Source organism: Suncus etruscus, chromosome 6 (assembly GCF_024139225.1).
Source record: "Suncus etruscus isolate mSunEtr1 chromosome 6, mSunEtr1.pri.cur, whole genome shotgun sequence".
NCBI lineage: Eukaryota > Metazoa > Chordata > Mammalia > Eulipotyphla > Soricidae > Suncus > Suncus etruscus.
Genome location: NC_064853.1, coordinates 116,618,894 through 116,640,227, shown reverse-complemented (window position 1 = coordinate 116,640,227; position 21,334 = coordinate 116,618,894). Strand labels below are relative to the sequence as shown.

The 21,334-nt window shown below is 38.5% G+C and overlaps 2 protein-coding genes and 1 pseudogene across 2 annotated transcripts in view; all 3 read left to right on the top strand.

Moving 5' to 3' along the window:
• Nucleotides 1–21,334, top strand: part of UBE2V2 (ubiquitin conjugating enzyme E2 V2) — a 738,183-nt gene that overhangs the window by 111,592 nt on the left and 605,257 nt on the right. The gene's annotated exons all lie outside the window — the stretch shown is intronic.
• Nucleotides 1–21,334, top strand: part of LOC126011868 (DNA repair-scaffolding protein-like) — a 95,209-nt gene that overhangs the window by 38,192 nt on the left and 35,683 nt on the right. The window lies entirely within an intron of this gene.
• On the top strand, nt 17,750–18,915 carry LOC126012020 (nucleophosmin-like; annotated as a pseudogene).

The window sequence follows — 21,334 nt, the reverse complement described above, 5'->3', positions numbered from 1 at the left end:
GTGATGAGTGCAGTTGCAGAGATGACTACACTGAAAACTATCATAAAATGTGAATGAATGAGGGAAGTAGAAAGCCTGTCTCGAGTACAGGTGTAGGGGGGTGGGGAGGAGGGAGATCTGGGAAATTGGTGGTGGGAATGTTACACCGGTGAAGGGGGGGTGCTCTTTACATGACTGTAATCATACAACTATAATCATGTTTGTAATCACGGTGTTTAAATAAAGATAAAAAAAAAAAAAAAAAAAAAAAAAAAAAAAAACAGCCAGTTCCTGGAACCAGACCCTAGGGGTAAATGCCAGGGAATGCATCCATATAAGGCTAAACAGCAGCTGACAGACGTCCAGATGACTCCACACTCTGGGTCTGGGGGCTGCTACCCACCCAGGTGTCTGTCTGATGCTACATTTGAACTATAACCAATCCTAGCCCAACCTCCTACTTAATTAAGGACCAATAATTTTAAAGATCAACAACCCAGAGGTGGGAGTCCCCTGGACTGAACCCTTGGAACCCTTTAAATTTGGCCTATGAGCCTTTCTTGGCGTCCTCATTTCTTAGATGTTGAACCTCAGCATGATGGAATAAATTCCCTTGCATTTACATTACTGCCTGTCTTTTGGGTGGCAGATCCTAAGTTCTGGACTTAACCACCATATCTCTGCATAATCATCATTCAGAATCTTGAGTCATGTCAATCCTTATTCCTTAACACTGATAGTAATACCAAAAACTGTTATTTTGTGTTAGTCAAGTATTTCAGACTGGTTGAAAGAAGTAAATTATGCCATGTACAATTTTTAAAGATTTCCACAGAAGTTTGTTCTGAAATCTTTTCCTGGTAGTGAAGTGGGTAAGTGAACCTAAAAAGGCAGCTAACCGAGGGGATCACTATTAAGTATGTTACCATTTTCAGTACCTTGAATTTAATATTTCTGGGAAATTTCTTGGAGCTCAAAATTCTTCCACCTTAAGGACAAGAAAGCTCAGGAATTTATTTTTATTTTCTTCATTGATTGATGGCTGCTTCTTGGTAGAATGGGACAATAACTGTGAGAAATCTCCTAGAAAAGAAATTGAAGTTAAAAATTGGGTATCACTGAAGGCATGTTAACCCCAACGGATTATAATATTGAGCTACAATGTTTAATATGTGCCATGTACATTAAATAACTTTGGAAGTGTGAAAATTTATACCATAATTTGGAATTTTGTTTCCATTTGTTAATTTTCTAGAAGTAGAGCTTCCCTTATTTAACACAAGTAGCAATTATTTTTGCTTCTTATGTTTGTAGAGATGAAGCTTAAGTGTGAAACTTCATTATGGGAAAGTCATGCTTTATCTAAGAAGGTATCTTAGATTATAATTCAGTTCACTTTAATCCTTTGTCCAGGATAAAGGATGATTTAGGAAATATTCTTTCCTCACAAGCACCATTTTTTTTTCCAAGTCTCTGGAGTTTTCTGCTTGTGCTTTTCAAGAGGCAGTGAGCTCATAATGGCAATAGCTAACTTTACTAGTACTTCCTTGACTTTGGCTTCTTTTAATGTCTTGTTATGTAAGTTAGCTCATATAAACATTACAATAACTCCTTGAAGTCCAAATGAATGTTAACCTAATTTTAGAAGAGGATTCTCTGAAAGATTAAGTAACTTTTGTGTAAAGTAGAAATTGAATGAGTCAGAACTCTGGCTTCAGAATTGATCTTGGCAGTTTTCTTATAGTGTCAGTACCAATAATATAAATAATAATAACAATAGAATAACCATGAATTCTTCCTTTGCTCTAGTCTTTGCTACATGCAGATTATCCAAGAGGGCTGTTGTTAACTGTATTAGCTCCATTTGATAGGTAACGGAATGGAGACATAGCTAGCAGATCTCATCATGAGTGTAAACATGCAATTTATTCTCTATTTCTCTTAACTTGTATTATTTTCCTTGTAGAATAGCATAATTGCATATTTGCTTGAAAGGAAAGTGTGGTGCAGGAGAAAAACCATAATAATTTCTGTTTATAATATCTTCTTTTGGACACTTAACAATATTGTTATTTTTTTTTTTTTTGTGGTTTTGGGTCACACCCGGCAGTGCTCAGGGGAAACTCCTGGCTCCATGCTCAGAAATTGCTCCTGGCAGGCACGGGGGACCATATGAGAAGCTGCATTCGAACTGATGACCTTCTGCATGAAAGGCAAATGCCTTACCTCCATGCTGTCTCTCCGGCCCAAATCTTTTTTTTTTTTTTTTTTTTTTTGGTATTTTTGGGCCACACCTGTTTGATGCTCAGGGATTACTCCTGGCTAAGCACTCAGAAATTGCCCCTGGCTTGGGGGGACCAAATGGGACGCCGGGGGATCGAACCACCGTCTTTCCTTGGCTAGCACTTGCAAGGCAGACACCTTACCTCTAAGCGCCACCTCTCCTGCTATTTCCAGTAATTTTGCTTGGATTTTTAAATTTCATTTTATTTGTGTTCTAAAATCATTCCTACAGAGGGCAGCAGAGACACAGCAAAGAGTTATTCTTTTTGTTTTGTTTTGTTTTGTTTTGGGGCCTTAATCTGGCAGTGCTCAGAGATTACTCCTAGCTCTGCACTCATTGGTGATGTTCCAGGGACCATATTGGATGCTAGGGATTAAACCTGGGTCAGCTGCATGCGAGGCAAACAGCCTACTAACTCCCAGGCCACAGCAGTAAATTTTTTGTTATTATTAATATCTTTATTTAAATACCTTGATTACAAATATGATTGTAATTGGGTTTCAGTCATGTAAAGAACACCCCTTTCACCGGTGCAACATTCCCACCACCAATGTCCCAAATCTCCCTCCTCCCAACCCCACCCCCACCTGTAGTCTAGACAGGCTTTCCAGTTCCCTCATTCATTCACATTGTTATGATAGTTTTCAGTGTAGTTATTTCTCTAATTAGGTGAACTTGGTTAAGTAATATTCATTTAATTTATATATTACTCTTATGCAAATACAGAGCAGTGGAGAGATAAATAACCCTAGTGATCTTCAGATTTTTGTTGAAAGTAAGCAAAATAAGATGTCTGCCAAAGATTTGAAGTTTAATAAATTTGTGAGAAAGAAAATGTGGTTTGAAATTTGAAATTTGGAGTCATTGTTAGGAAACATTTTCTTTGTAGTCAACAGTAAGCAAAGAACAAATGACTCAGTATCTCAGAAAATAAAACTATGAAATATAGAAATGTTTTATCTGAATTAGTTTTTTCATTTTTGGAGCTATACGCTTTGGTGTATAAAAGAGACTACCTTTTAGGGCCATTCTGTATCAGTGCAGAGAATCCTGTTGTTCTGGGGTTGAATTTGGGATTCCCACATGTAAATATACTTCAGTTTTTTGAGATATCTCTTGGCTCAAATATAGAAACATTTCAAGAACAATAGTAAAAAGAATCAATTTTGTACAGCATGTCCTCAAATACTGTTTCATTCAGTGCCCCTTAATCCCAATGGAGTAGAGCAAGGGTCTTCAAACTATGGCCCGCGGGCCACATGCGGCCCGCAGAGGAGTCTGATCCGGCCTGCCAGCAGTGAGCGCTGTTTGGTTGCCAAGATACCTGCCAGCATATATACTCAATATATATCCAAATATCAGGAACCATGCACTCAAAATGGTAACCATCTTTGGTAGCACTTATGCCTGTGAACAGACTTTTTCAAGAATGAAACATCTGAAATCTCCAACCAGATCAAGATTAACTGATGCCCACTTGCATCACTTGTTACGGCTGGCAGTGACAAATATGGAACCGGACATTGACCATCTCATTAGCCAAAAGCAGGCCCACAGTTCCCATTGAAATACTGGTGCGTGATCTGTTTATTTATAAATGGTTTTTCATTTTATTTATGTAAGATATGTGCAGTGTGAGTAGGAATTAGTAGCTCATATAGTCCGGCCCTCCAGCTCTCTAAGGGACTGTAATCCGGCCCCCACTTTAAAAAGTTTGAAGACCCTGGAGTAGAGACTAGGGACTCTAGATGTCCAGGTTACATTCATTAGTATGTTTCATTTGTGTGTGTGTGTGTGTGTGTGTGTGTGTGTGTGTGTGTGTGTTTCTGTCCTTGCACTATTTGGATGGGCTCTGGCTACCCTTGACTTGAACTGAATAGATGGTTGGAAGATGAACATATATATGAATATTAATGTTTATTAAATATTAGAAGATTTAGGTCTTTAAATATTTGATAATATTTTTATGCCAGAAATATGCCTTTAGAAAATTATCTGGAAAACTTTAAAAAGTATTTTTATTTTTACAAAGCTATCCAGGATTGGGTTCCAGCATTGTTTCAACAACAATCTCATTTTCTACTTCTCTCTTCCAAAGTCCCTAGTTTCCCTCCCACCCTCCAATCTGCCTCAAAGGCAAATGTTTTTTTCTTTTTTTTCCTTTTAGACACTGCTGTTTACAGTACTTTTACTGATAGGGTATCATTCACAACACTTCACCTTCTTTCAGAACCCACTCTTCATCTAGAGCAGTGCTTCTCAATTATTTTTTGTCATGCCCCCCTAGGAAGAAGAAGACATTTTTTGTGCCCCCCCCCTGCATGACTGAAAATAGTATCTTTATTAAAAAAAACTTTAACCCGCAAAACAAAAATATATAAAATAATTTGAGCTGATTTTTTTTTTAATCAGAGGTGATGTCTGGATTAATGGCTACAATGAGCATGTTTTGCAATGCATAACTTTTTGAAGCGGGGTTTGAAGCAGGACACAGCAACTCTCAGTTCCAGAGACATACAGAGACATAAACATGGGGCTTAGCTTGTTACGACAGTATTTGCCAAGGTCAAATGTGCCCCCCTTTATGGAGCCTCGCGCCCCCCCTGGGGAGTGCACCCCACTATTTGAGAACCACTAGAGTGACCACTCTTCTCTATCATTGTTGTGATCCCTTCTCTGACCAGTGACCAGTCTTCTCACCTCACAGTGGCCAAGATTTTGACTAATGACTAGTTCTCCTGTGTTTTGTTTTTTTTTTCTCCTGTTTTTCATTTCAGTTGCCTTTGGACATAGTTACTCTCTACTATGCATCTTTATATCCTACATATGAATAAAATCATTATGTGTCTGTTCTTCTTTCTGTTTCATTTATTTCACTTGACATGATATTCTTACAGATCCATTCATAAATCAACAAATTGCATGACTAAATCTTTTCTTACAGCTGAGTAGTATTCCATTGTGCTATAGTTTCTTTATTATGTCCTCTGTTCTTGGGCACTTGGATTGTTTCTAGACTTTGGCTATTGTGAAAAAGTATTTCTGATGTTAATGAACATTTTTAGTTGTCTACTTTTATTTATATTTACATAGAAATTTAAAGTGATATTTAATTTTATTTTAAATTAAATTTTAATAGGGAATTAAAATAAAATTAATGATTGTTAATGTCTAAAATCCAATTTTGCATCATAGGTAAAGTTGAAAGGATTTAATTATTACAATAAAAGTGTATATATATACTTTTAAATTTGTATATATACACATACACTAAATATGCTTATTTAAAAACTGCTTAATATTTTTGTTTGTAAAAGGAATATTGTTATTTCGAGACCTACTTTTGCATGATTATATTTTCTTTAGCTCCTTTTATTTTTGCATAACATTTGATTTGATGGTTTTGAGGGCTACTCCCAGCTCCTAGTAGAGTTCTAGAGAGAACATGTGTTTTCAGTAACTGAATTCAGTACCAGCAAGTTCTCTACCACTGAAGCACATCCTTAGCCCTTAATGATTATGGTTTAAAGATTACGTTATAGAAGCAATGCATTAAAAAAGAAATTAAGGTTTTAGGATGTGGCTCAAATAATAGAATACATACCTTGCATATGTTTAGCAAGTTTGCTACTAGAGCTGCTTTACCTCCCAAGGTTCTCTGGATAGATTCTGGTAACGTGGGAGACCTGCAGGAGTGGCCTACAAATAAAAAAGATGAAAAGAAGAAAAAAAAATCATATATCAGTGTGTTCTTATAGAAGGAATTTTGGCCATTGTCTTGAGCAGTATAAGTTTTATGGGGGGTTATTTTTTATAATTTCTTCTTGTTTCTATTACATATGATCCATTTATGATCCCCAAACATATTTTGACTTTTAATTTTCTATATATATATATTTTTTTTTTTTTTTGGGAGGGTTATACTTGGCAGCGCTCAGGGGTTACTCCTGTCTCTACTCTCAGAAATCGCCCCCGGCAGGCTCTGGGGACCACTTGGGGTGCTGGGATTTGAACCACTGTCCTTCTGCATGCAAGTCAAATGCCCTACCTCCATGCTATCTCTTCGGCCCCCCTTTTTATATTTAAAGAACATTTTTCATTAGAAAAGATGCATCTATCCATTATTAAAATACTAAGCTCCATTAGAGTGCTGTTGGCTTTTTTTCTAGGATGATGTTTCTTCTTATTTTTTTACATTTTTATTATTATCATTATTTAATACATAAAATCTTTAAGCACCATGATTACAATCATGATTGTAGTTGAGTTTCAGTCAGAAACTGAACACTCCCCCCTTAGCGCAACATTTCTACCAGCAAAGCCCTCACCCCTTCCTAACCCTTGCCTGTATTTGAGACAAGCATTCTACTTCTCTCACTCATTAAGATTGTCATGATAGTTGTTAGTGTAGTATTTCCCTAACTGCACCACTATTCTTTGTGGTGAGCTTCATATTGTGAGCTGGTCCTTCTGGCCCTCAACTCTATTATCTCTGGGCATTATTACAATAATTTCCTTATTTTTTCTTAAAACCCATAGATGAATGAGACTATTCTGTGTCTATCTCTCTCCCTCTGACTTATTTCACTCAGCATAATACCACTCTTTGTGGTGAGCTTCATATTGTGTTTGGTCCTTCCAGCCCTTCCAACCCTTAACTCTATTGTCTCTGGGCTTTATTACAATAATGTCTTTATTTTTTCTTAAAATCCATAGATGAGTGAGACAATTTTGTGTCTGTCTCTCTCCCTCTGACTTATTTCACTCAGCATAATAGAGTCCATGTACATCCACATATAGGAAAATTTCATGACTTCATCTTTCCTGATGGCTGTATAATATTCTGTTGTGTATATGTACCAGAGTTAGTTTAGCTATTCATCTGTTGAAGGGCATCTTGGTTGTTTCCAGAGTCTGGCTATTGTAAATAGCACTGCAATGAATATAGGTATGAGGAAGGTAGTTTTGCATTGTATTTTTGTGTTCCTAGGGTATATCCTTAGGAGTGGTATAGCTGGATTATATGGGAGCTCAATTTCCAGTTTTTTGAGGAATCTCCATATTGTTTTCCATAAAGGCTCGACTAGATAGCATTCCCACCAGCAGTGAATGAAAGTTCCTTCCTCCCTGCATTCCCGCCAGCACTTATTGTTCTTGTTCTTTGTGATGTGTGCCAATCTCTGTGGCATGAGGTGATACCTCATTGTAGTTTTGATTTGCATCTCCCTGATGATCATGAGCTGGCGCATTTTTAATGTGTCTTATGGCCTTTTGTATTTCTTCTCCCCATTTTTTTGATGGGGCTAGATATTTTTTCTTGTTAAGTTCTTGTTAAGTTCTGTTAGTAATTAGTATATTTTGAATATTAGCCCCTTAACTGATGGGTATTGGGTGAATAGTTTCTCCCATTCTGTGGTTAGCTTTTGTATCCTAGGCACTATTTCCTTTGAGATACAGAAGCTTCTCAGCTTAATATAGTCTCTTCAGTTTATCTCTGCTTCCACTTGTTTGGAGAGTGCAGTTTCCTCCTTGAAGATGCCTTTAGTCTCAATGTCATGAGTGTTTTACTTATATGTTGTTCTATATACCTATGGTTTCAGGCCTGCTATCAAGGCCTTTAATCAATCCATTTGGATCTGACCTTTGTGCATGATGTTAGATGTGGGTCTGAGTTCGCTTTATTGCAAGTGGCTAACCAATTGTCCCAACAACACTTGTTGAAGAGGCTTTCCTTGCTCCATTTTGGATTTCTTGCCCCTTTATTAAAGATTAGTTGATTATATGCCTGGAGAACATTCTCTGAATATTCAAGTCTATTCCACTGATCTGAGGAATTGTCTTTATTCCAATACCATGCTGTTTTGATAAATATTGCTTTGTAATAAAGTTTAAAATTGGGGGAAAGTAATACCTCTGATATTCCTTTTCCCAAGTATTGCTCTAGCTATTCATGGGTTTTTATTGTTACAAATGAATTTCAGGAGTGTTTGATCCACTTCTTTGAAGAATGTCATGGGTATCTTTTGAGGGATTGCATTAAATGTGTACAATGTTTTTGGGAGTATTGCCATTTTAATGATATTAATCCTGCCAATCCATGAGCAGGGTATGTGTCTCCATTTCCTTGAGTCCTCTCCTATTTCTTGAAGCAGACTTAGGTAGTATTCTTTGTATAGGTCCTTTACCTCTTTAGTTAAGTTGACTCCAAGATATTTGAGTTTGTGTGGCACAAATATGAATAGGATTGTTTTTTTAATGTCCATTTCTTCTCTATTACTATTAGTGTATAAGAAGGCCATTGACTTTTGTATGTTAGTTTTGTAACCTGCCACTTTGCTATATGCATCTATTGTTTCTAGAAGCGTTTGCCGTTTTGGCTTTTAGGGTTTTCTAAATATATTATTAAGTCATCTACAAACAGTGAGAGCTTGACTTGTTCCTTTCTTATCTGGATATCCTTGATATCATTTTCTTGCCTAATTGCTATAGCAAGTACTTCCAGTGCTATGTTGAATAGGAGTGGTGAGAGGGAGCAGCCTTATCTTGTACCAGGTTTTAGAGGAAAGGCTTTTAGTTTATCTCCATTGAGAATAATATTTGCCATTGACTTGTGGTAGATGGCCTGGATTATATTGAGAAAAGTTCCTTTCATTCCACTATTATTGAGTTTTTTTCAGAATGTGTATTGAACCTTATTGAATGCTTTCTCTGCATCTATTGATATGATCATATGACTTTTCTTTATCTTTTTTTTTGATATGGTGTAATTATGTTGATTGATTTACTGATGTATGTATGTTTTTTGGGTTCCTAGGTGGGTTTGCTAGATCGCTCATATGGAAGCTAAATTTCTAGGTTTTGAGGAATATTCATATAGTTTTCAAAAAAGGCTGGAATAGGGGCTGGAGAGATAGCATGGAGGTAGGGTGTTTGCCTTGCATGCAGAAGGACAGTGGTTTGAATGCCGGCATCCCATATGGTTTTCCGAGCCTGGCAGGAGTGATTTCTGAGTGTGGAGCCAGGAGTAAACCCTGAGCTCAGCCAGGTATGACCCAAAAACCCCAATCCCCCTGCCCCAAATAAGGTTGGAATAGTTTACATTTCCACCAGCAGCGAATGAGTCCATTTCTTTCTGCATCTGTGCCAGCCTCTTTGTTCTTGTTCTTTGTGATGTGTATCTGGTTGGAGAGGTATTTTTTTTTGGGGGGGGGGGCCTAGCCGGTGACACTCAGAAGTTGCTCTTGGCTATGTAGAAATCACTCCTGGCTTGGGGGACCATATGGGATGCGGGGGGATCAAACCGCGGCCCATCCTAGGCTAGCGCTTGCAAGGCAGATGCCTTATCTTTAGCGCCACCGCTCTGGCCCCTGGAGAGGTATTCTTGCTCCACCTCATGCTTTCAGCTCTTTTGTCAAAGATTACCTGCCATATACTGGAAAGAGCTGAATCTGGACTTATAATTCATTTTATTGCTCTGAAAGTCCATCACTATCCCACTATTGATTAACTGTGGTTTTATTGTATAATTTAAACTTTGAAAAAGAAGACTTATCATAATCTATTTTATCCTCTAGGAATGATTTAGGTAAATGGGAGAATTTTACTTCATATAAATTTCAGTATAATTTATTGTTTATCAAAGAAACCATTTATATATTTTCCTTTTACCTGGTCCCAACAGCCTCCATCCAACATCTGCTGTCTGTCTCTGCAAGCCCATATTTACAGTTTAGGCTCTCAGCTTGCTATTGCAGAGGTAAGTTTAACCTCCTGGAGCTTTTTTGGAAAATGCAGAGGATTCTCTTCTTTCCCACCTAGTCCCAGCATCTTTTACATCTGACATCCACTATTTCTGCATACCCCTATTTATAGCCAGGTGCTTTCTTGCTCATTCCTGGGTAAGGTGAACTTCCTGGTTAATTTCCCAACTCCCTATTTTGGAACTTGAAGTGGCATCCCTTCCTTCACTCAGCACTGCTTGTGCTCAGAACTGTGTAGTTCTGTGGATTCAGTTGTCATCACACTTTAATACTGCATACGTTTATACTTCCTATCACTGGGTAAGGACCAGTAGGGAAGGAAAATAGCAACACTCAGTCTAAACCCTCAGAGTTCACACAGGGGAAAACTACAGTCACCTTTAGAGCATAGCTGGCACAATGGGGCAACCACGTAGATCGAGTTCAATGAGTGAAAAAAATCATAGCATGGAAGACTCTAGTAAAACTGTAACTTCCTGGGCAGTGATTTTTGAGACCCATGTTGAGGATGTGTAATGATTTAAAAATCAGTGGCACAGGTGGTCAATGTTTAAGGAAGTATAAGAGCTAAATTGAGAAAACTATGTTTAGGAGTAAAGAATATGGTACATGAAATAAAAATTCAGGGGCCGGGTAGGTGGTGCTGGAGGTAAGGTGTCTGCCTTGCAAGCGCTAGCCAAGGAAGGACCGAGGTTCGATCACCCGGCGTCCCATATGGTCCCCCCAAGCCAGGGGTGATTTCTGAGCACATAGCCAGGAGTAACCCCTGAGCGTCAACGGGTGTGGCCCAAAAACCAAAAAAAAAAAAAAAAAAAAAAAAAAAGAAATAAAAATTCAGTGGAAGGAAGAGTGACAGCAGCTGAGGAAAAAAATTAGTGAGAGCTAAGATGAGATGTAGGACATCTAGGAAAATAACAGAAGATGGACAAAAGTTCAAAAGGATAATATTGAGCACATTAGAGAACTATAGAATCGTTGGAGTCCCTGAGGAGTTGGGAAGTGAATTTTGTGAACTCAAATCATGGAAGCAAAAAAAAAAAAGAGCATTCTAAATTAAATCTCATTCAATAAAATAATTCTACTCATTAAAAAGCAGTATTACCCGGAGAGATAGCACAGCGGCGTTTGCCTTGCAAGCAGCCGATCCAGGACCAAAGGTGGTTGGTTTGAATCCCGGTGTCCCATAGGGTCCCCCGTGCCTGCCAGGAGCTATTTCTGAGCAGATAGCCAGGAATAACCCCTGAGCGCTGCCAGGTGTGGCCCAAAAACCAAAAAAAAAAAGAAGGCAGTATTAAGAAATGGAGGAAACAGGGTCTGGGAAGAAGCAGAGATTCGAAACCAAGCATGTGCAAAGGTCTTTTATCCACACTATGCAGAGCATCTCTGAAATACTAACTGTAATTTAGTTAGTGACGTTTTACAATAAACATTCATAAATGTTTCAGTGAGAGTGCTTTGGGATTTTTGTTGTTGCTTTCTGTGGAGTAAGGGAACAAACCTAGGACCTCATACATGAAAGGCAAATACTCTGTAGCTGGGCTGCATCTTTGCCTTCACCTTGGATTTTTGATATGTGGTATATTTGGGATACATTTCATTTCATTGTTTATTTTATTTTGTATTTTGGGCCATCTTGAGCAACACTCAGGGGTCACTTTTGGCTCTACGCTCAAAAATCATTCATGGCAGGCTTCAGAGACCATAAGAGATGCCGGATATTGAACGTGGGTTGGTCGCATGCGAGGCAAATGCCCTACCCACTGTGCTATTGCACCAGCCCAAGATACATTAAAGTACACCAAAGTATTATAAAAATTTTGAAAATTAACATTGAGAAATGATTAATTTATTCTTCCCTTACCTCCCCCCCTTTTATGTGAATGACCAGGGATTACACGTAGTTGATTGTAGTACATAGTTGTACTTGCTAGAGGTTGTTAGACTTCAATTCTGTTGATTTCACACACTTGGTTGTATACCAGAGATTGTACACAAATATCTTTATGGGGCCGTAGAGATAGCCCAGCAGTAGGGCGTTTGCCTTGCACTCAGTAGATCCAGGATGGATGGTGGTTTGAATCCCATCATCCCATATGGTTCCCAAGCCAGCCAGGAATGATTTCTGAGCACAGAGCCAGGAGTAACCCCTGAGCACCACCGGGTTTGATTCAAAAACAAAAACAAAAAAAACAAAAATCACAACTATTTAAGCACCACATAACAAATATATTTGTAGTTGGACTTCAAGAAAAGAACACCCCCCTTCATCAGTGGAACATTTCCTACCACCAATGCCCCCCACCTCCTTCCTCCCACACCCTCTGCCTGTATTCAAGACAGGCATTCTACTTTTCTCAGTCATTAACATTGTCATGATAGTTGTTAGTATAGTTATCTCTCTAACTGTACTCACCACTCTTGGTGGTGAGCTTCAATTCATATCGTGCCCCGGTCCTTCAAGCCCTCATCTCTATTGTCACAGGGCATTATTACAATAATGTCTTTATTTTTCTTAAAATTCATAGATGAGGGGCCAGAGAGATAGCACAGCAGAAGTGCATTTACCTTCCATGCAGCCGTTCCAGGACAGACGGTGGTTCGAATCCCGTTTGGTCCCCATGCCTGCCAGGACTGATTTCTGAGCACAGAGCCAAGAGTAACTCCTGAACACCGGCGGGTGTGACCCAAAAGCCAAAAAACAAAACAAAACAAAACAAAACAAAACAAAACAACCAAAAACCAAAAAACAAAAAAACTCATAAATGAGTGAAATTATTCTGTGTCTCTCTCCCTCTGATTTACTTCACTCAGCATAAGAGTTTTTATGTCCACATTGTTGACGTGCTATGGAATATAAACAGCAATGCTGCTGTGATCTCATTTTTAGAAAATAAATATTTATGTGTTTATTTATTGGTTTTGGGTTACACCTGGTGATGCTCAGGGGTTACTCCTGGCTCTGTGCTCAGAAATCGCTCCTGGAAGGCATGGGGCACCATATGGGATGTTGGGATTCGAACCACCATTCGTCATGAATTGTTGCGTGCAAAGCAAATGTCCTACCGCTGTGCTATCTCTCCAGCCCTCACTTTTTTTTTTTTTTGTGGTTTTTGGGTCACACCCGGCAGTGCTCAGGGGTTATTTCTGGCTCCAGGCTCAGAAATTGCTCCTGGCAGGCACAGGGGACCATATGGGGCGCCGGGATTCGAACTGATGACCTCCTGCATGAAAGGCAAACGCCTTACCTCCATGCTATCTCTCCGGCCCCCCCAGCCCTCACTTTTTAAAAATAAATTAAATCCTTAATTGAATCACCATGAGAGATACACAGTTACATAGTAGTTCATGATTGAATTTTAGTCATACAGTGTATAACACCTGTCCCTTAACCGGTGCACATTTCCCACTGCTGTTGCCCCCGTTTTTATCCCCCTCTCCCTGCTCTCTCACATGCTTGCCTCTATGGCAAAAGTTTTTATCTGTCTCTCCCTTTTTTTAGACACTGTGGTTTGAAATAGTGTTACTAAAGGGGTATCATGCATATCATTTTATCTTTCAGTTCTTGTCCAGAGTGATCACTTCCAGCTATCATTGTCATAGTGGCCCCTTCTCTGCCCTAACTGCACTATTTGTGGTTAGCTTCCTAGTCCTTACCTCTGTTGTATTTGGATATTATTTTCATACTATCTTTTTTTTAAATATATATCCCACAAATGAGTACGATTAGTCTATTTTTATCATCTTCCTCTTGACTTATTTTATTCAGCATAATATACATGATGGGCTCTTTATGTCTATCCATGTATATAAGCAAATTACATTGACTTCAGTTTTCCTAACAACTGTATAGTATTTCATTGCAAAGAGACTCTCATTCACTCTCATGCATTGTTGGGAATGTTGACTGGTCTAGTCTTTTTTTTTTTTTTTTTTTGGCCACACCCATTTGACACTTAGGAGTTACTCCTGACTATACATTCAGAAATCGCTCCTGGCTTGGGGGGACCATATGGAACACCGGGGGATCAAACCATGATCCATCTTACCCTAGCGCTTGCAAGGCAGACACCTTATCTCTAGTGCCACCTTCCTGGCCCCTAGTCTTTTTGAAAACAATATGGACTTTCCTCAGAAAGCTAGAAATTGAGCTCTCATGTGATCCAGCAATACCACTCCTGGGAATATAATCAAAGGGCCAAAAATATACCCCCTCTGCACTCTTACATTCATTGCAGCACTGTTCATAATAACCAGAATCTGGAATCAACCCAAATACCCAAGAACAGATGAATAGATAAAGGAACTTATTGTTTCATGTTGCAAAGCTGACACTCTACCACTGAAGTACACTGAAGTATCTTATGCAGTGCTTGGGTGCTACTCTAGCTCTAGTATCAGATGTTACTACTAGAGATGCTTAGGGATGCCTAGGATTAAACCAGCGTCTCTCCTGAAGTGACCTCTGCACTATCTGTCCCCAATAATGAATTCTTTTAAGGTTTTTTATTTGTTTTTGGGACATACCTGGCAGCACTCGGGGTTACTCCTATTAGGGTTGGGGAACCATATACATGTTAAGGATCAAACCTGGGTTAGCTGTGTTTTGCAAAGCAAAAACCCTACCTGCTGTGTTATCACTCTGGCTCAAGAATTAATTTTTTAAGGAAAGAAACTAATTTCATTTTGGGAATAAATTGAGAATTAATGGCACTTGGGAGAAAACAGAAGATGCACACTGGTTTGGAGAGCATTGGCTAACTTAAAATTAAAGCAAAGGGCCCGGAGAGCTAGCACACCGGTGTTTGCCTTGCAAGCAGCCAGCCAATCCAGGACCAAAGGTGGTTGGTTCGAATCCCGGTGTCCCATATGGTACCCCGTGCCTGCCAGGAGCTATTTCTGAGCAGACAGCCAGGAGTAAACCCTGAGCAATGCTGGGTGTGACCAAAAACTAAAAAAAAAAAAAAAAAAAAAAAAAATTAAAGCAAGCAGGACATTTCTTTTTTAAATCTGAATCTGCATTTTTTAGAGTAAGACAATAAATGGGAAGAGAGATAGTATACGGGTTAAGATGCTTGCCTTGTACGTGACTGACTGATTTTTGGAACCACACATAGTAGCTTGAGCACTTATTGCCAAGAGTGACCCCTGAAAACAGAACAAGGAGTAAGTTTTGACTACTGCTGGAAGTATTCCCCCTCCAATTCTGCCCCAAAGGAAAAAAAATAGTTTAAAATTTAAAGTTCTTAGAAAGTATGAAGAAACAGTCCCACAAGAGAAAATGTAATTTTTTAAAAAAAATCATGGGTTACTTTTAGTAGTTTGGCCACAGTTTATTTTAACTTTTACAGATGCCAGGAATTTTTTAAAACATCAATTGTAAGAAATATGTTTTCCAGATTATAAATATTTGGAAAGGATTAAAAACAGACAGGGAGCCAAGTGACTTTTAAGGTACAAAGTCACAGAGACATCTAGTGGTACTCCAGAAAAATCTTTCATTGTTTTTCTGTTCTGGCTCCAGTAACTACAACTGCTGTGATAAAGGCATTTGGAATTTGTGCCTTTTCCTTAAGAATGGAAGACTCTTCCAGTTTTCAGTCTTCTGATATTCTATTGTGGGAACACTGTTTTCTTTTTCTATTTGTCTCCAAATGCCTCTGAGACATCTAGGTGGTTGAATTTTTCATAGTTCTTCAGCTCTGTTTCAGAGGAATACAAGGGAAAAAGGAAGCTAAATACACAGCTAAAATTATGATAGTTAAGTAACTTTATTCTTTATCCTTTTGATCATTTTTTATCTTTTCTTTTTTTTTAAATTGCTAATCTTTTTTTTAAATTTATGTAAACACCTTAATTACATACATGATTGTGTTTGGGTTTCAGTCATGTAAAGAACATCACCCATCATTTTTTATCTTTTCATATAAAAGTCAAGTCCACACCTTATAATTTCTCTTTTATCCTGGGAAAAATTTTTATTTTTATGTGATTGATTTTTGTTTTTGTTTTTGTATTATATACTGATTTGCTAAGGGTTTTCTCCTGGCTCTGTGCTCAGGGAACACTCTTGGTGGTGCTCAGAGGACTTTATAGGGGCCTGGGGTCAAACCCGGGTAGTTTCCATTTAAGGCAAACTTCATACTCAGTGTACTATTGCTTGACTTTTTTTCTGTGATTGAATAAGTGAATCTTAATTGAATAAACGTTTAAACGCTCTTTTAAATTGAGCCTAGGTTCAAGTTATTAAATGGAATACTTTTAATATCATAAAATTAAATTAATTTTATTCACTACATATTTAATTTTCTAAAATTTATTTATTTACTAAAGACATTTTATTTATTTAGTAAATAAATTAAATGGAACATAGGTTCACTAGTTCTCCAAGAAAAGCTATCTTAGTTTACTATTTATTTTTTAATTTAATTTTATTAAAGAAATGAGTCACCATAAATTATGAAGTTATTAATGATTGAGTTTTAGGCTTAAAACGAATGTTTTAACACCAGTTCCTTCACCGAAGCCCAATTCCCTTAATCAGTGTCTCCAGTTTCCTTCATACCCTCTTGCCTCTTTTGCAGGTACCTTTGATTTTTTTTTTAGTCTCTGGTTTACAATACTATTATTGGTAGAGTGCCATGCATATAATTTTAGTGTTCCCTTCATTGTTTTATCCCCCACCCCAAGCCTCAGTCATAAGCTTTCTACTGAAGACCGGTTCTTATCTTTGTTTCTATTTCTTTTGGGCATTTGTTATATCTCTACGATATTTCTTTATATCATGCATATAAGAGAGGCTATTCTGTATTCTGTCTCCCTCTAAATAATTTTACTCAGCATAATAATCTTCAGATCTGTCCATGGAGCAGCAAATTGTATGACCTCATCATTTCTTATGACCAAGTTGTATTCCAATGTGTATATATTCAGTCATCTATTTTGGGGCACTTAAGTTGTGTCCAGATTTTGGCAATTGTGAATAGTGCTGCAGTGAATATAGCTTACTGTTTGATCTTATGAATAATTGGAATAAAACCATATTATGGATTTTCTTTTTCTAAACATTCTAGGTTTTTCAAGCGTCCCCTTACAGGGATAGACAGCTGCCTGTTATGACAGTTTAAAGGAGGAAATTTGGGGCTGGCGAGTTAGCAAAGGATGTAGGCACTTAGCCTGAGACTAGCCCTAGTTTGATCCCTGATACTATATATGTTTCACTTTGTATTTCTATGAGTAGTTCCTAAGTGTGGAACCAGAAACATCCCCTGAGCTCTGCTGGAGGGGGCCTACAACTCAAAATGAGTAAAATTAAGGTGATTCCATTTAACTGTTGTAGTGACTATAATTTAAATGTAGCCCCCAGTAGAAAAAGTTGGAAAACTTTTTTTTTTTTTTTTTTTTTTTTTTGGTTTTTGGGCCACACCTGGCGTTGCTCAAGGGTTACTCCTGGCTGTCTGCTCAGAAATAGCTCCTAGCAGGCACGGGGGACCATATGGGACACCGGGATTCGAACCAACCACCTTTGGTCCTGGATCGGCTGCTTGCAAGGCAAACGCCGCTGTGCTATCTCTCCGGGTCCCTGGAAAACTTTTTACTGCAAAGTAAGTGGCAGTGACACACTGAGCCAATGAAATCAATGTTAAATGAGTAGGAATAGTTATGGGTGAGCTATTGTAACCCCATTAGGAGTAATGGTAAGTCCTTTTCTTAAAAATTATTTTTTCCTTGGTGCGAGTCCGCCCCATGCGCCTCTGCTGTGCTGTGCTCGGCCGCAACCGCCGCCCTCTTCTGCCGCTGCCGCCGCGCGTGCCAGCTCCCCATGGAAGATTCGATGGACATGGACATGAGCACCTTGAGGCCCCAGGACTACCTTTTCGGTTGTGAAGTAAAGGCAGACAAAGACTACCACTTTAAAGTGGATAATGATGAAGATGAGCACCAACTGCCTTTGAAAATGGCCAGTTTGGGGGCTGGTGCAAAGGATGAGTTGCACATTGGTGAAGCAGAAGCTCTGAATTACGAAGGCAGTCCAATTAAAGTCACACTGGCAACTTTGAAAATGTCTGTACAGCCAACGGTTTCACCTTGGAGGCTTTGAAATCACACCCCCAGTGGTTCTGCGGTTGAAGTGTGGTTCCAGGCCCGTGCATATCAGTGGGCAGCATTTGGTGACTGTAGAGGAAGATGCAGAGTCAGAAGATGAAGAGGAGGAGGATGTGAAACTATTAAGCATATCTGGAAAACGGTCTGCCCCTGGAAGTGGCAGTAAGGTTCCTCAGAAAAAAGTAAAGCTTGCTGCTGATGAAGATGAAGATGATGATGACGACGACGATGATGATGATGAAGATTTTGATGACGAGGAAGCTGAAGAAAAAGCTCCAGTAAAGAAATCTATACGAGAAACTCCAGGCAAAAATTCACAAAAATCAAACCAGAATGAAAAAGACTCAAAACCTTCAACACCGGGCCGGAGAGATAGCATGGAGGTAAGGCGTTTGCCTTTCATGCAGGAGGTCATTGGTTCAAATCCCGGCGCCCCATATGGTCCCCCGTGCCTGCCAGGAGCAATTTCTGAGCCTGGAGCCAGGAATAATCCCTGAGCACTGCCAGGTGTGATCCAAAAACCAAAAAAAAAAAAAAAAAAAAAAAAAACCTTCAACACCAAGATTAAAAAGTCAAGAATCCTTCAAAAAAACAGGAAAAATCTTCTAAAACACCAAAAGGACCCAGTTCTGTAGAAGACATCAAGGCAAAAATGCAAGCAAGTATAGAAAAGGGTGGTTCTCTTCCCAAAGTGGAAGCGAAATTTATCAATTACGTGAAAAACTGCTTCCGGATGACCAACCGGGAGGCTATTCAAGATCTCTGGAGGAAGTCTCTTTAAGAAAATAATTTAAACAGTTAAAAATTTTTCCGTTTTATTTCATTTCTGTAACAGTTGATATCTGGCTGTCCTTTTTATAATGCAGACTGAGAACTTTTTCCCTGCCGTGTCTGATAAATGTCCAGGTTCCATTGCCAAGAATGTGTTGTCCAAAATGCCTGTTTAGTTTTTAAAGGTGGAACTCCACCCTTTTACTTGGTTTTAACTATGTATGGAATGTTATGATAGCACATAATAGTAGAGGTGGTCAGACAGATGGAAATGGTGGGGAGACAAAAATATACATGTGAAATAAACTCAGTATTTTAATAAAGAAAAAATATTTTTAATTGATTGAGGTACTGTGGTTTATAGTATTGAAGTTTCCCACATACATAATTCCAATACCAGGCCCGGAGAGATAGCACAGCGGTGTTTGCCTTGCAAGCAGCCGATCCAGGACCAAAGGTGGTTGGTTCGAATCCCGGTGTCTCATATGGTCCCCCGTGCCTGTCAGGAGCTATTTCTGAGCAGACAGCCAGGAGTAACCCCTGAGCACCGCCGGGTGTGGCCCAAAAACAAAAACAAACAAACAAAAAAAAATTCCAACACCACACCCATTACTAGTGTACCTGCCTGAATGATACTAATGTCTCTTACTGTTTTCCTATCCCCAACTTAGTTATAGTAATTCAGTTCTCCCATTGTGATGCTTTTGATCCTTTGTACTACCTTATGTGTTTTTAAATCCCACAGATGAGAGATCATTCTGTATCTATTTATTCCCTTCTGACTCACCTCACTTAACATGATACCCTTTATCTCCATCTGTTACTGAAAATTTCATGAGTTTGTTTTTCATAGTATTCCATTGTATATATCACAATTTTTGTTTTACTCTAAATCAAAAAATTTTAAATTGCTTTATTTAAGCACTGTAGTTACAAAATTATTCATTGTTGGGGTTAAGTCATATAATGTACACTATCCTTCATCAGTACACCCTTATCTTCACCTATGTTTCCCATTTCCCTCTTATCCCCACATGTCTCTAGGGCGGGCATTTGCTTCTCTCTCTTCTCTCTCTCTACTTTCTCTCTCTCTCTCTCTCTCTCTCTCTCTCTCTCTCTCTTTCTCTCTCTCCCCCACACACACACACTCATCTCCTCTCTGACACTGATTTGCACTTTTTTTAATGGAGAGGTGTCTTGAATATCACTTTCTCTACTTTCCACACTGAGGTTTTTGTCTAGAATGGTCAGTTCCAACTATCATTATCTTAGTAGATTCTTCTCTACTCTGCCTGTACTCACTATTCTTTGTGGGAAGCATTCTACCCTGGGCTGGTCCTCCTGATCCTTTTTTATATTGTCTCTGGATATCGTTACTATACTGTATATTTATATCCCATAAATGAGTGACATTATTCTATGTGTATCCCTTTTCCTCTGGCTCATTTTACTCAGCATAATAATTTTCATGTCTGTCCATGGATAAGCAAATTTCATGACTTCCTATTAACAGCTGCATAGTATTCCATTGCGTAGATTTATCACTGTTTTTTAGTCACTCTTATGTTGTTGGCCACCGGGTTTCTAGAGTCTGGCTATTGTAAATAGTGCTGTGCTGAACATAGGAGTGTAGAGGGCTTTTCTGCATTATGTTTTTGTGTTCCTGGAGAATATCCCTAGGAATGGTATTGCTGGATCATAATTGCTGAAGCTCAATTTCTAATTTTTTGAGAAATGTCCATATTGTCTTTCAAAAAGGCTTGACCTACTTACATTCCCACAGTAGTCAATGAGAATCCCCTTTTTTTTTTGTATTCATGCCAGTACTGGTTCTGTGTGTGTTTTGTGTGTGCTGTGTGCTAGTCTGTGTGGTGTGGGATATCTCATTGTTTTTATTTTCATCATTCCTAATGATTATTGATGTGCATCATTTTTTCATATCCTTTTTGGCCATCTACATTTTTTTTCTCTGAGGAAATGTCTGTTTATTTCATCTTCCTATTTGTCTGATAGGGTAGATATATTTTTCTTGCTGAGTTCTATCAGTGCCTTGTATATCTTAACCCCCTATATCAGATGGGTGAATAGTTTCTCCTACTCCATAGTATCCTCCTCTGTTTTCTTTGAAGTACAGAAGTATCTCAGTTTAAAGTAGTCCCATTTGTTTATCTTTACTTCCATTTGCTTGGCCAGTGGTGTTTCATTCTTATAGATGCCTTTAACTTCAATGTCATGGAATATTCTTCCTACATTTTCTTCTATGTACCTTATGATTTCAGATCTGATAATAATCTCTTTAATCCTTTTTGTTTTAACCTTTGTGGTCTGAGTTCACTTTTTTGTATGTTGTTAACCAGTTTCTCAATACCGCTTGTTGAAGAGGCTTTTCTTGCTCCACTTGGTGTTGCTTGCCTCTTTATCAAAGATTAATTTATCA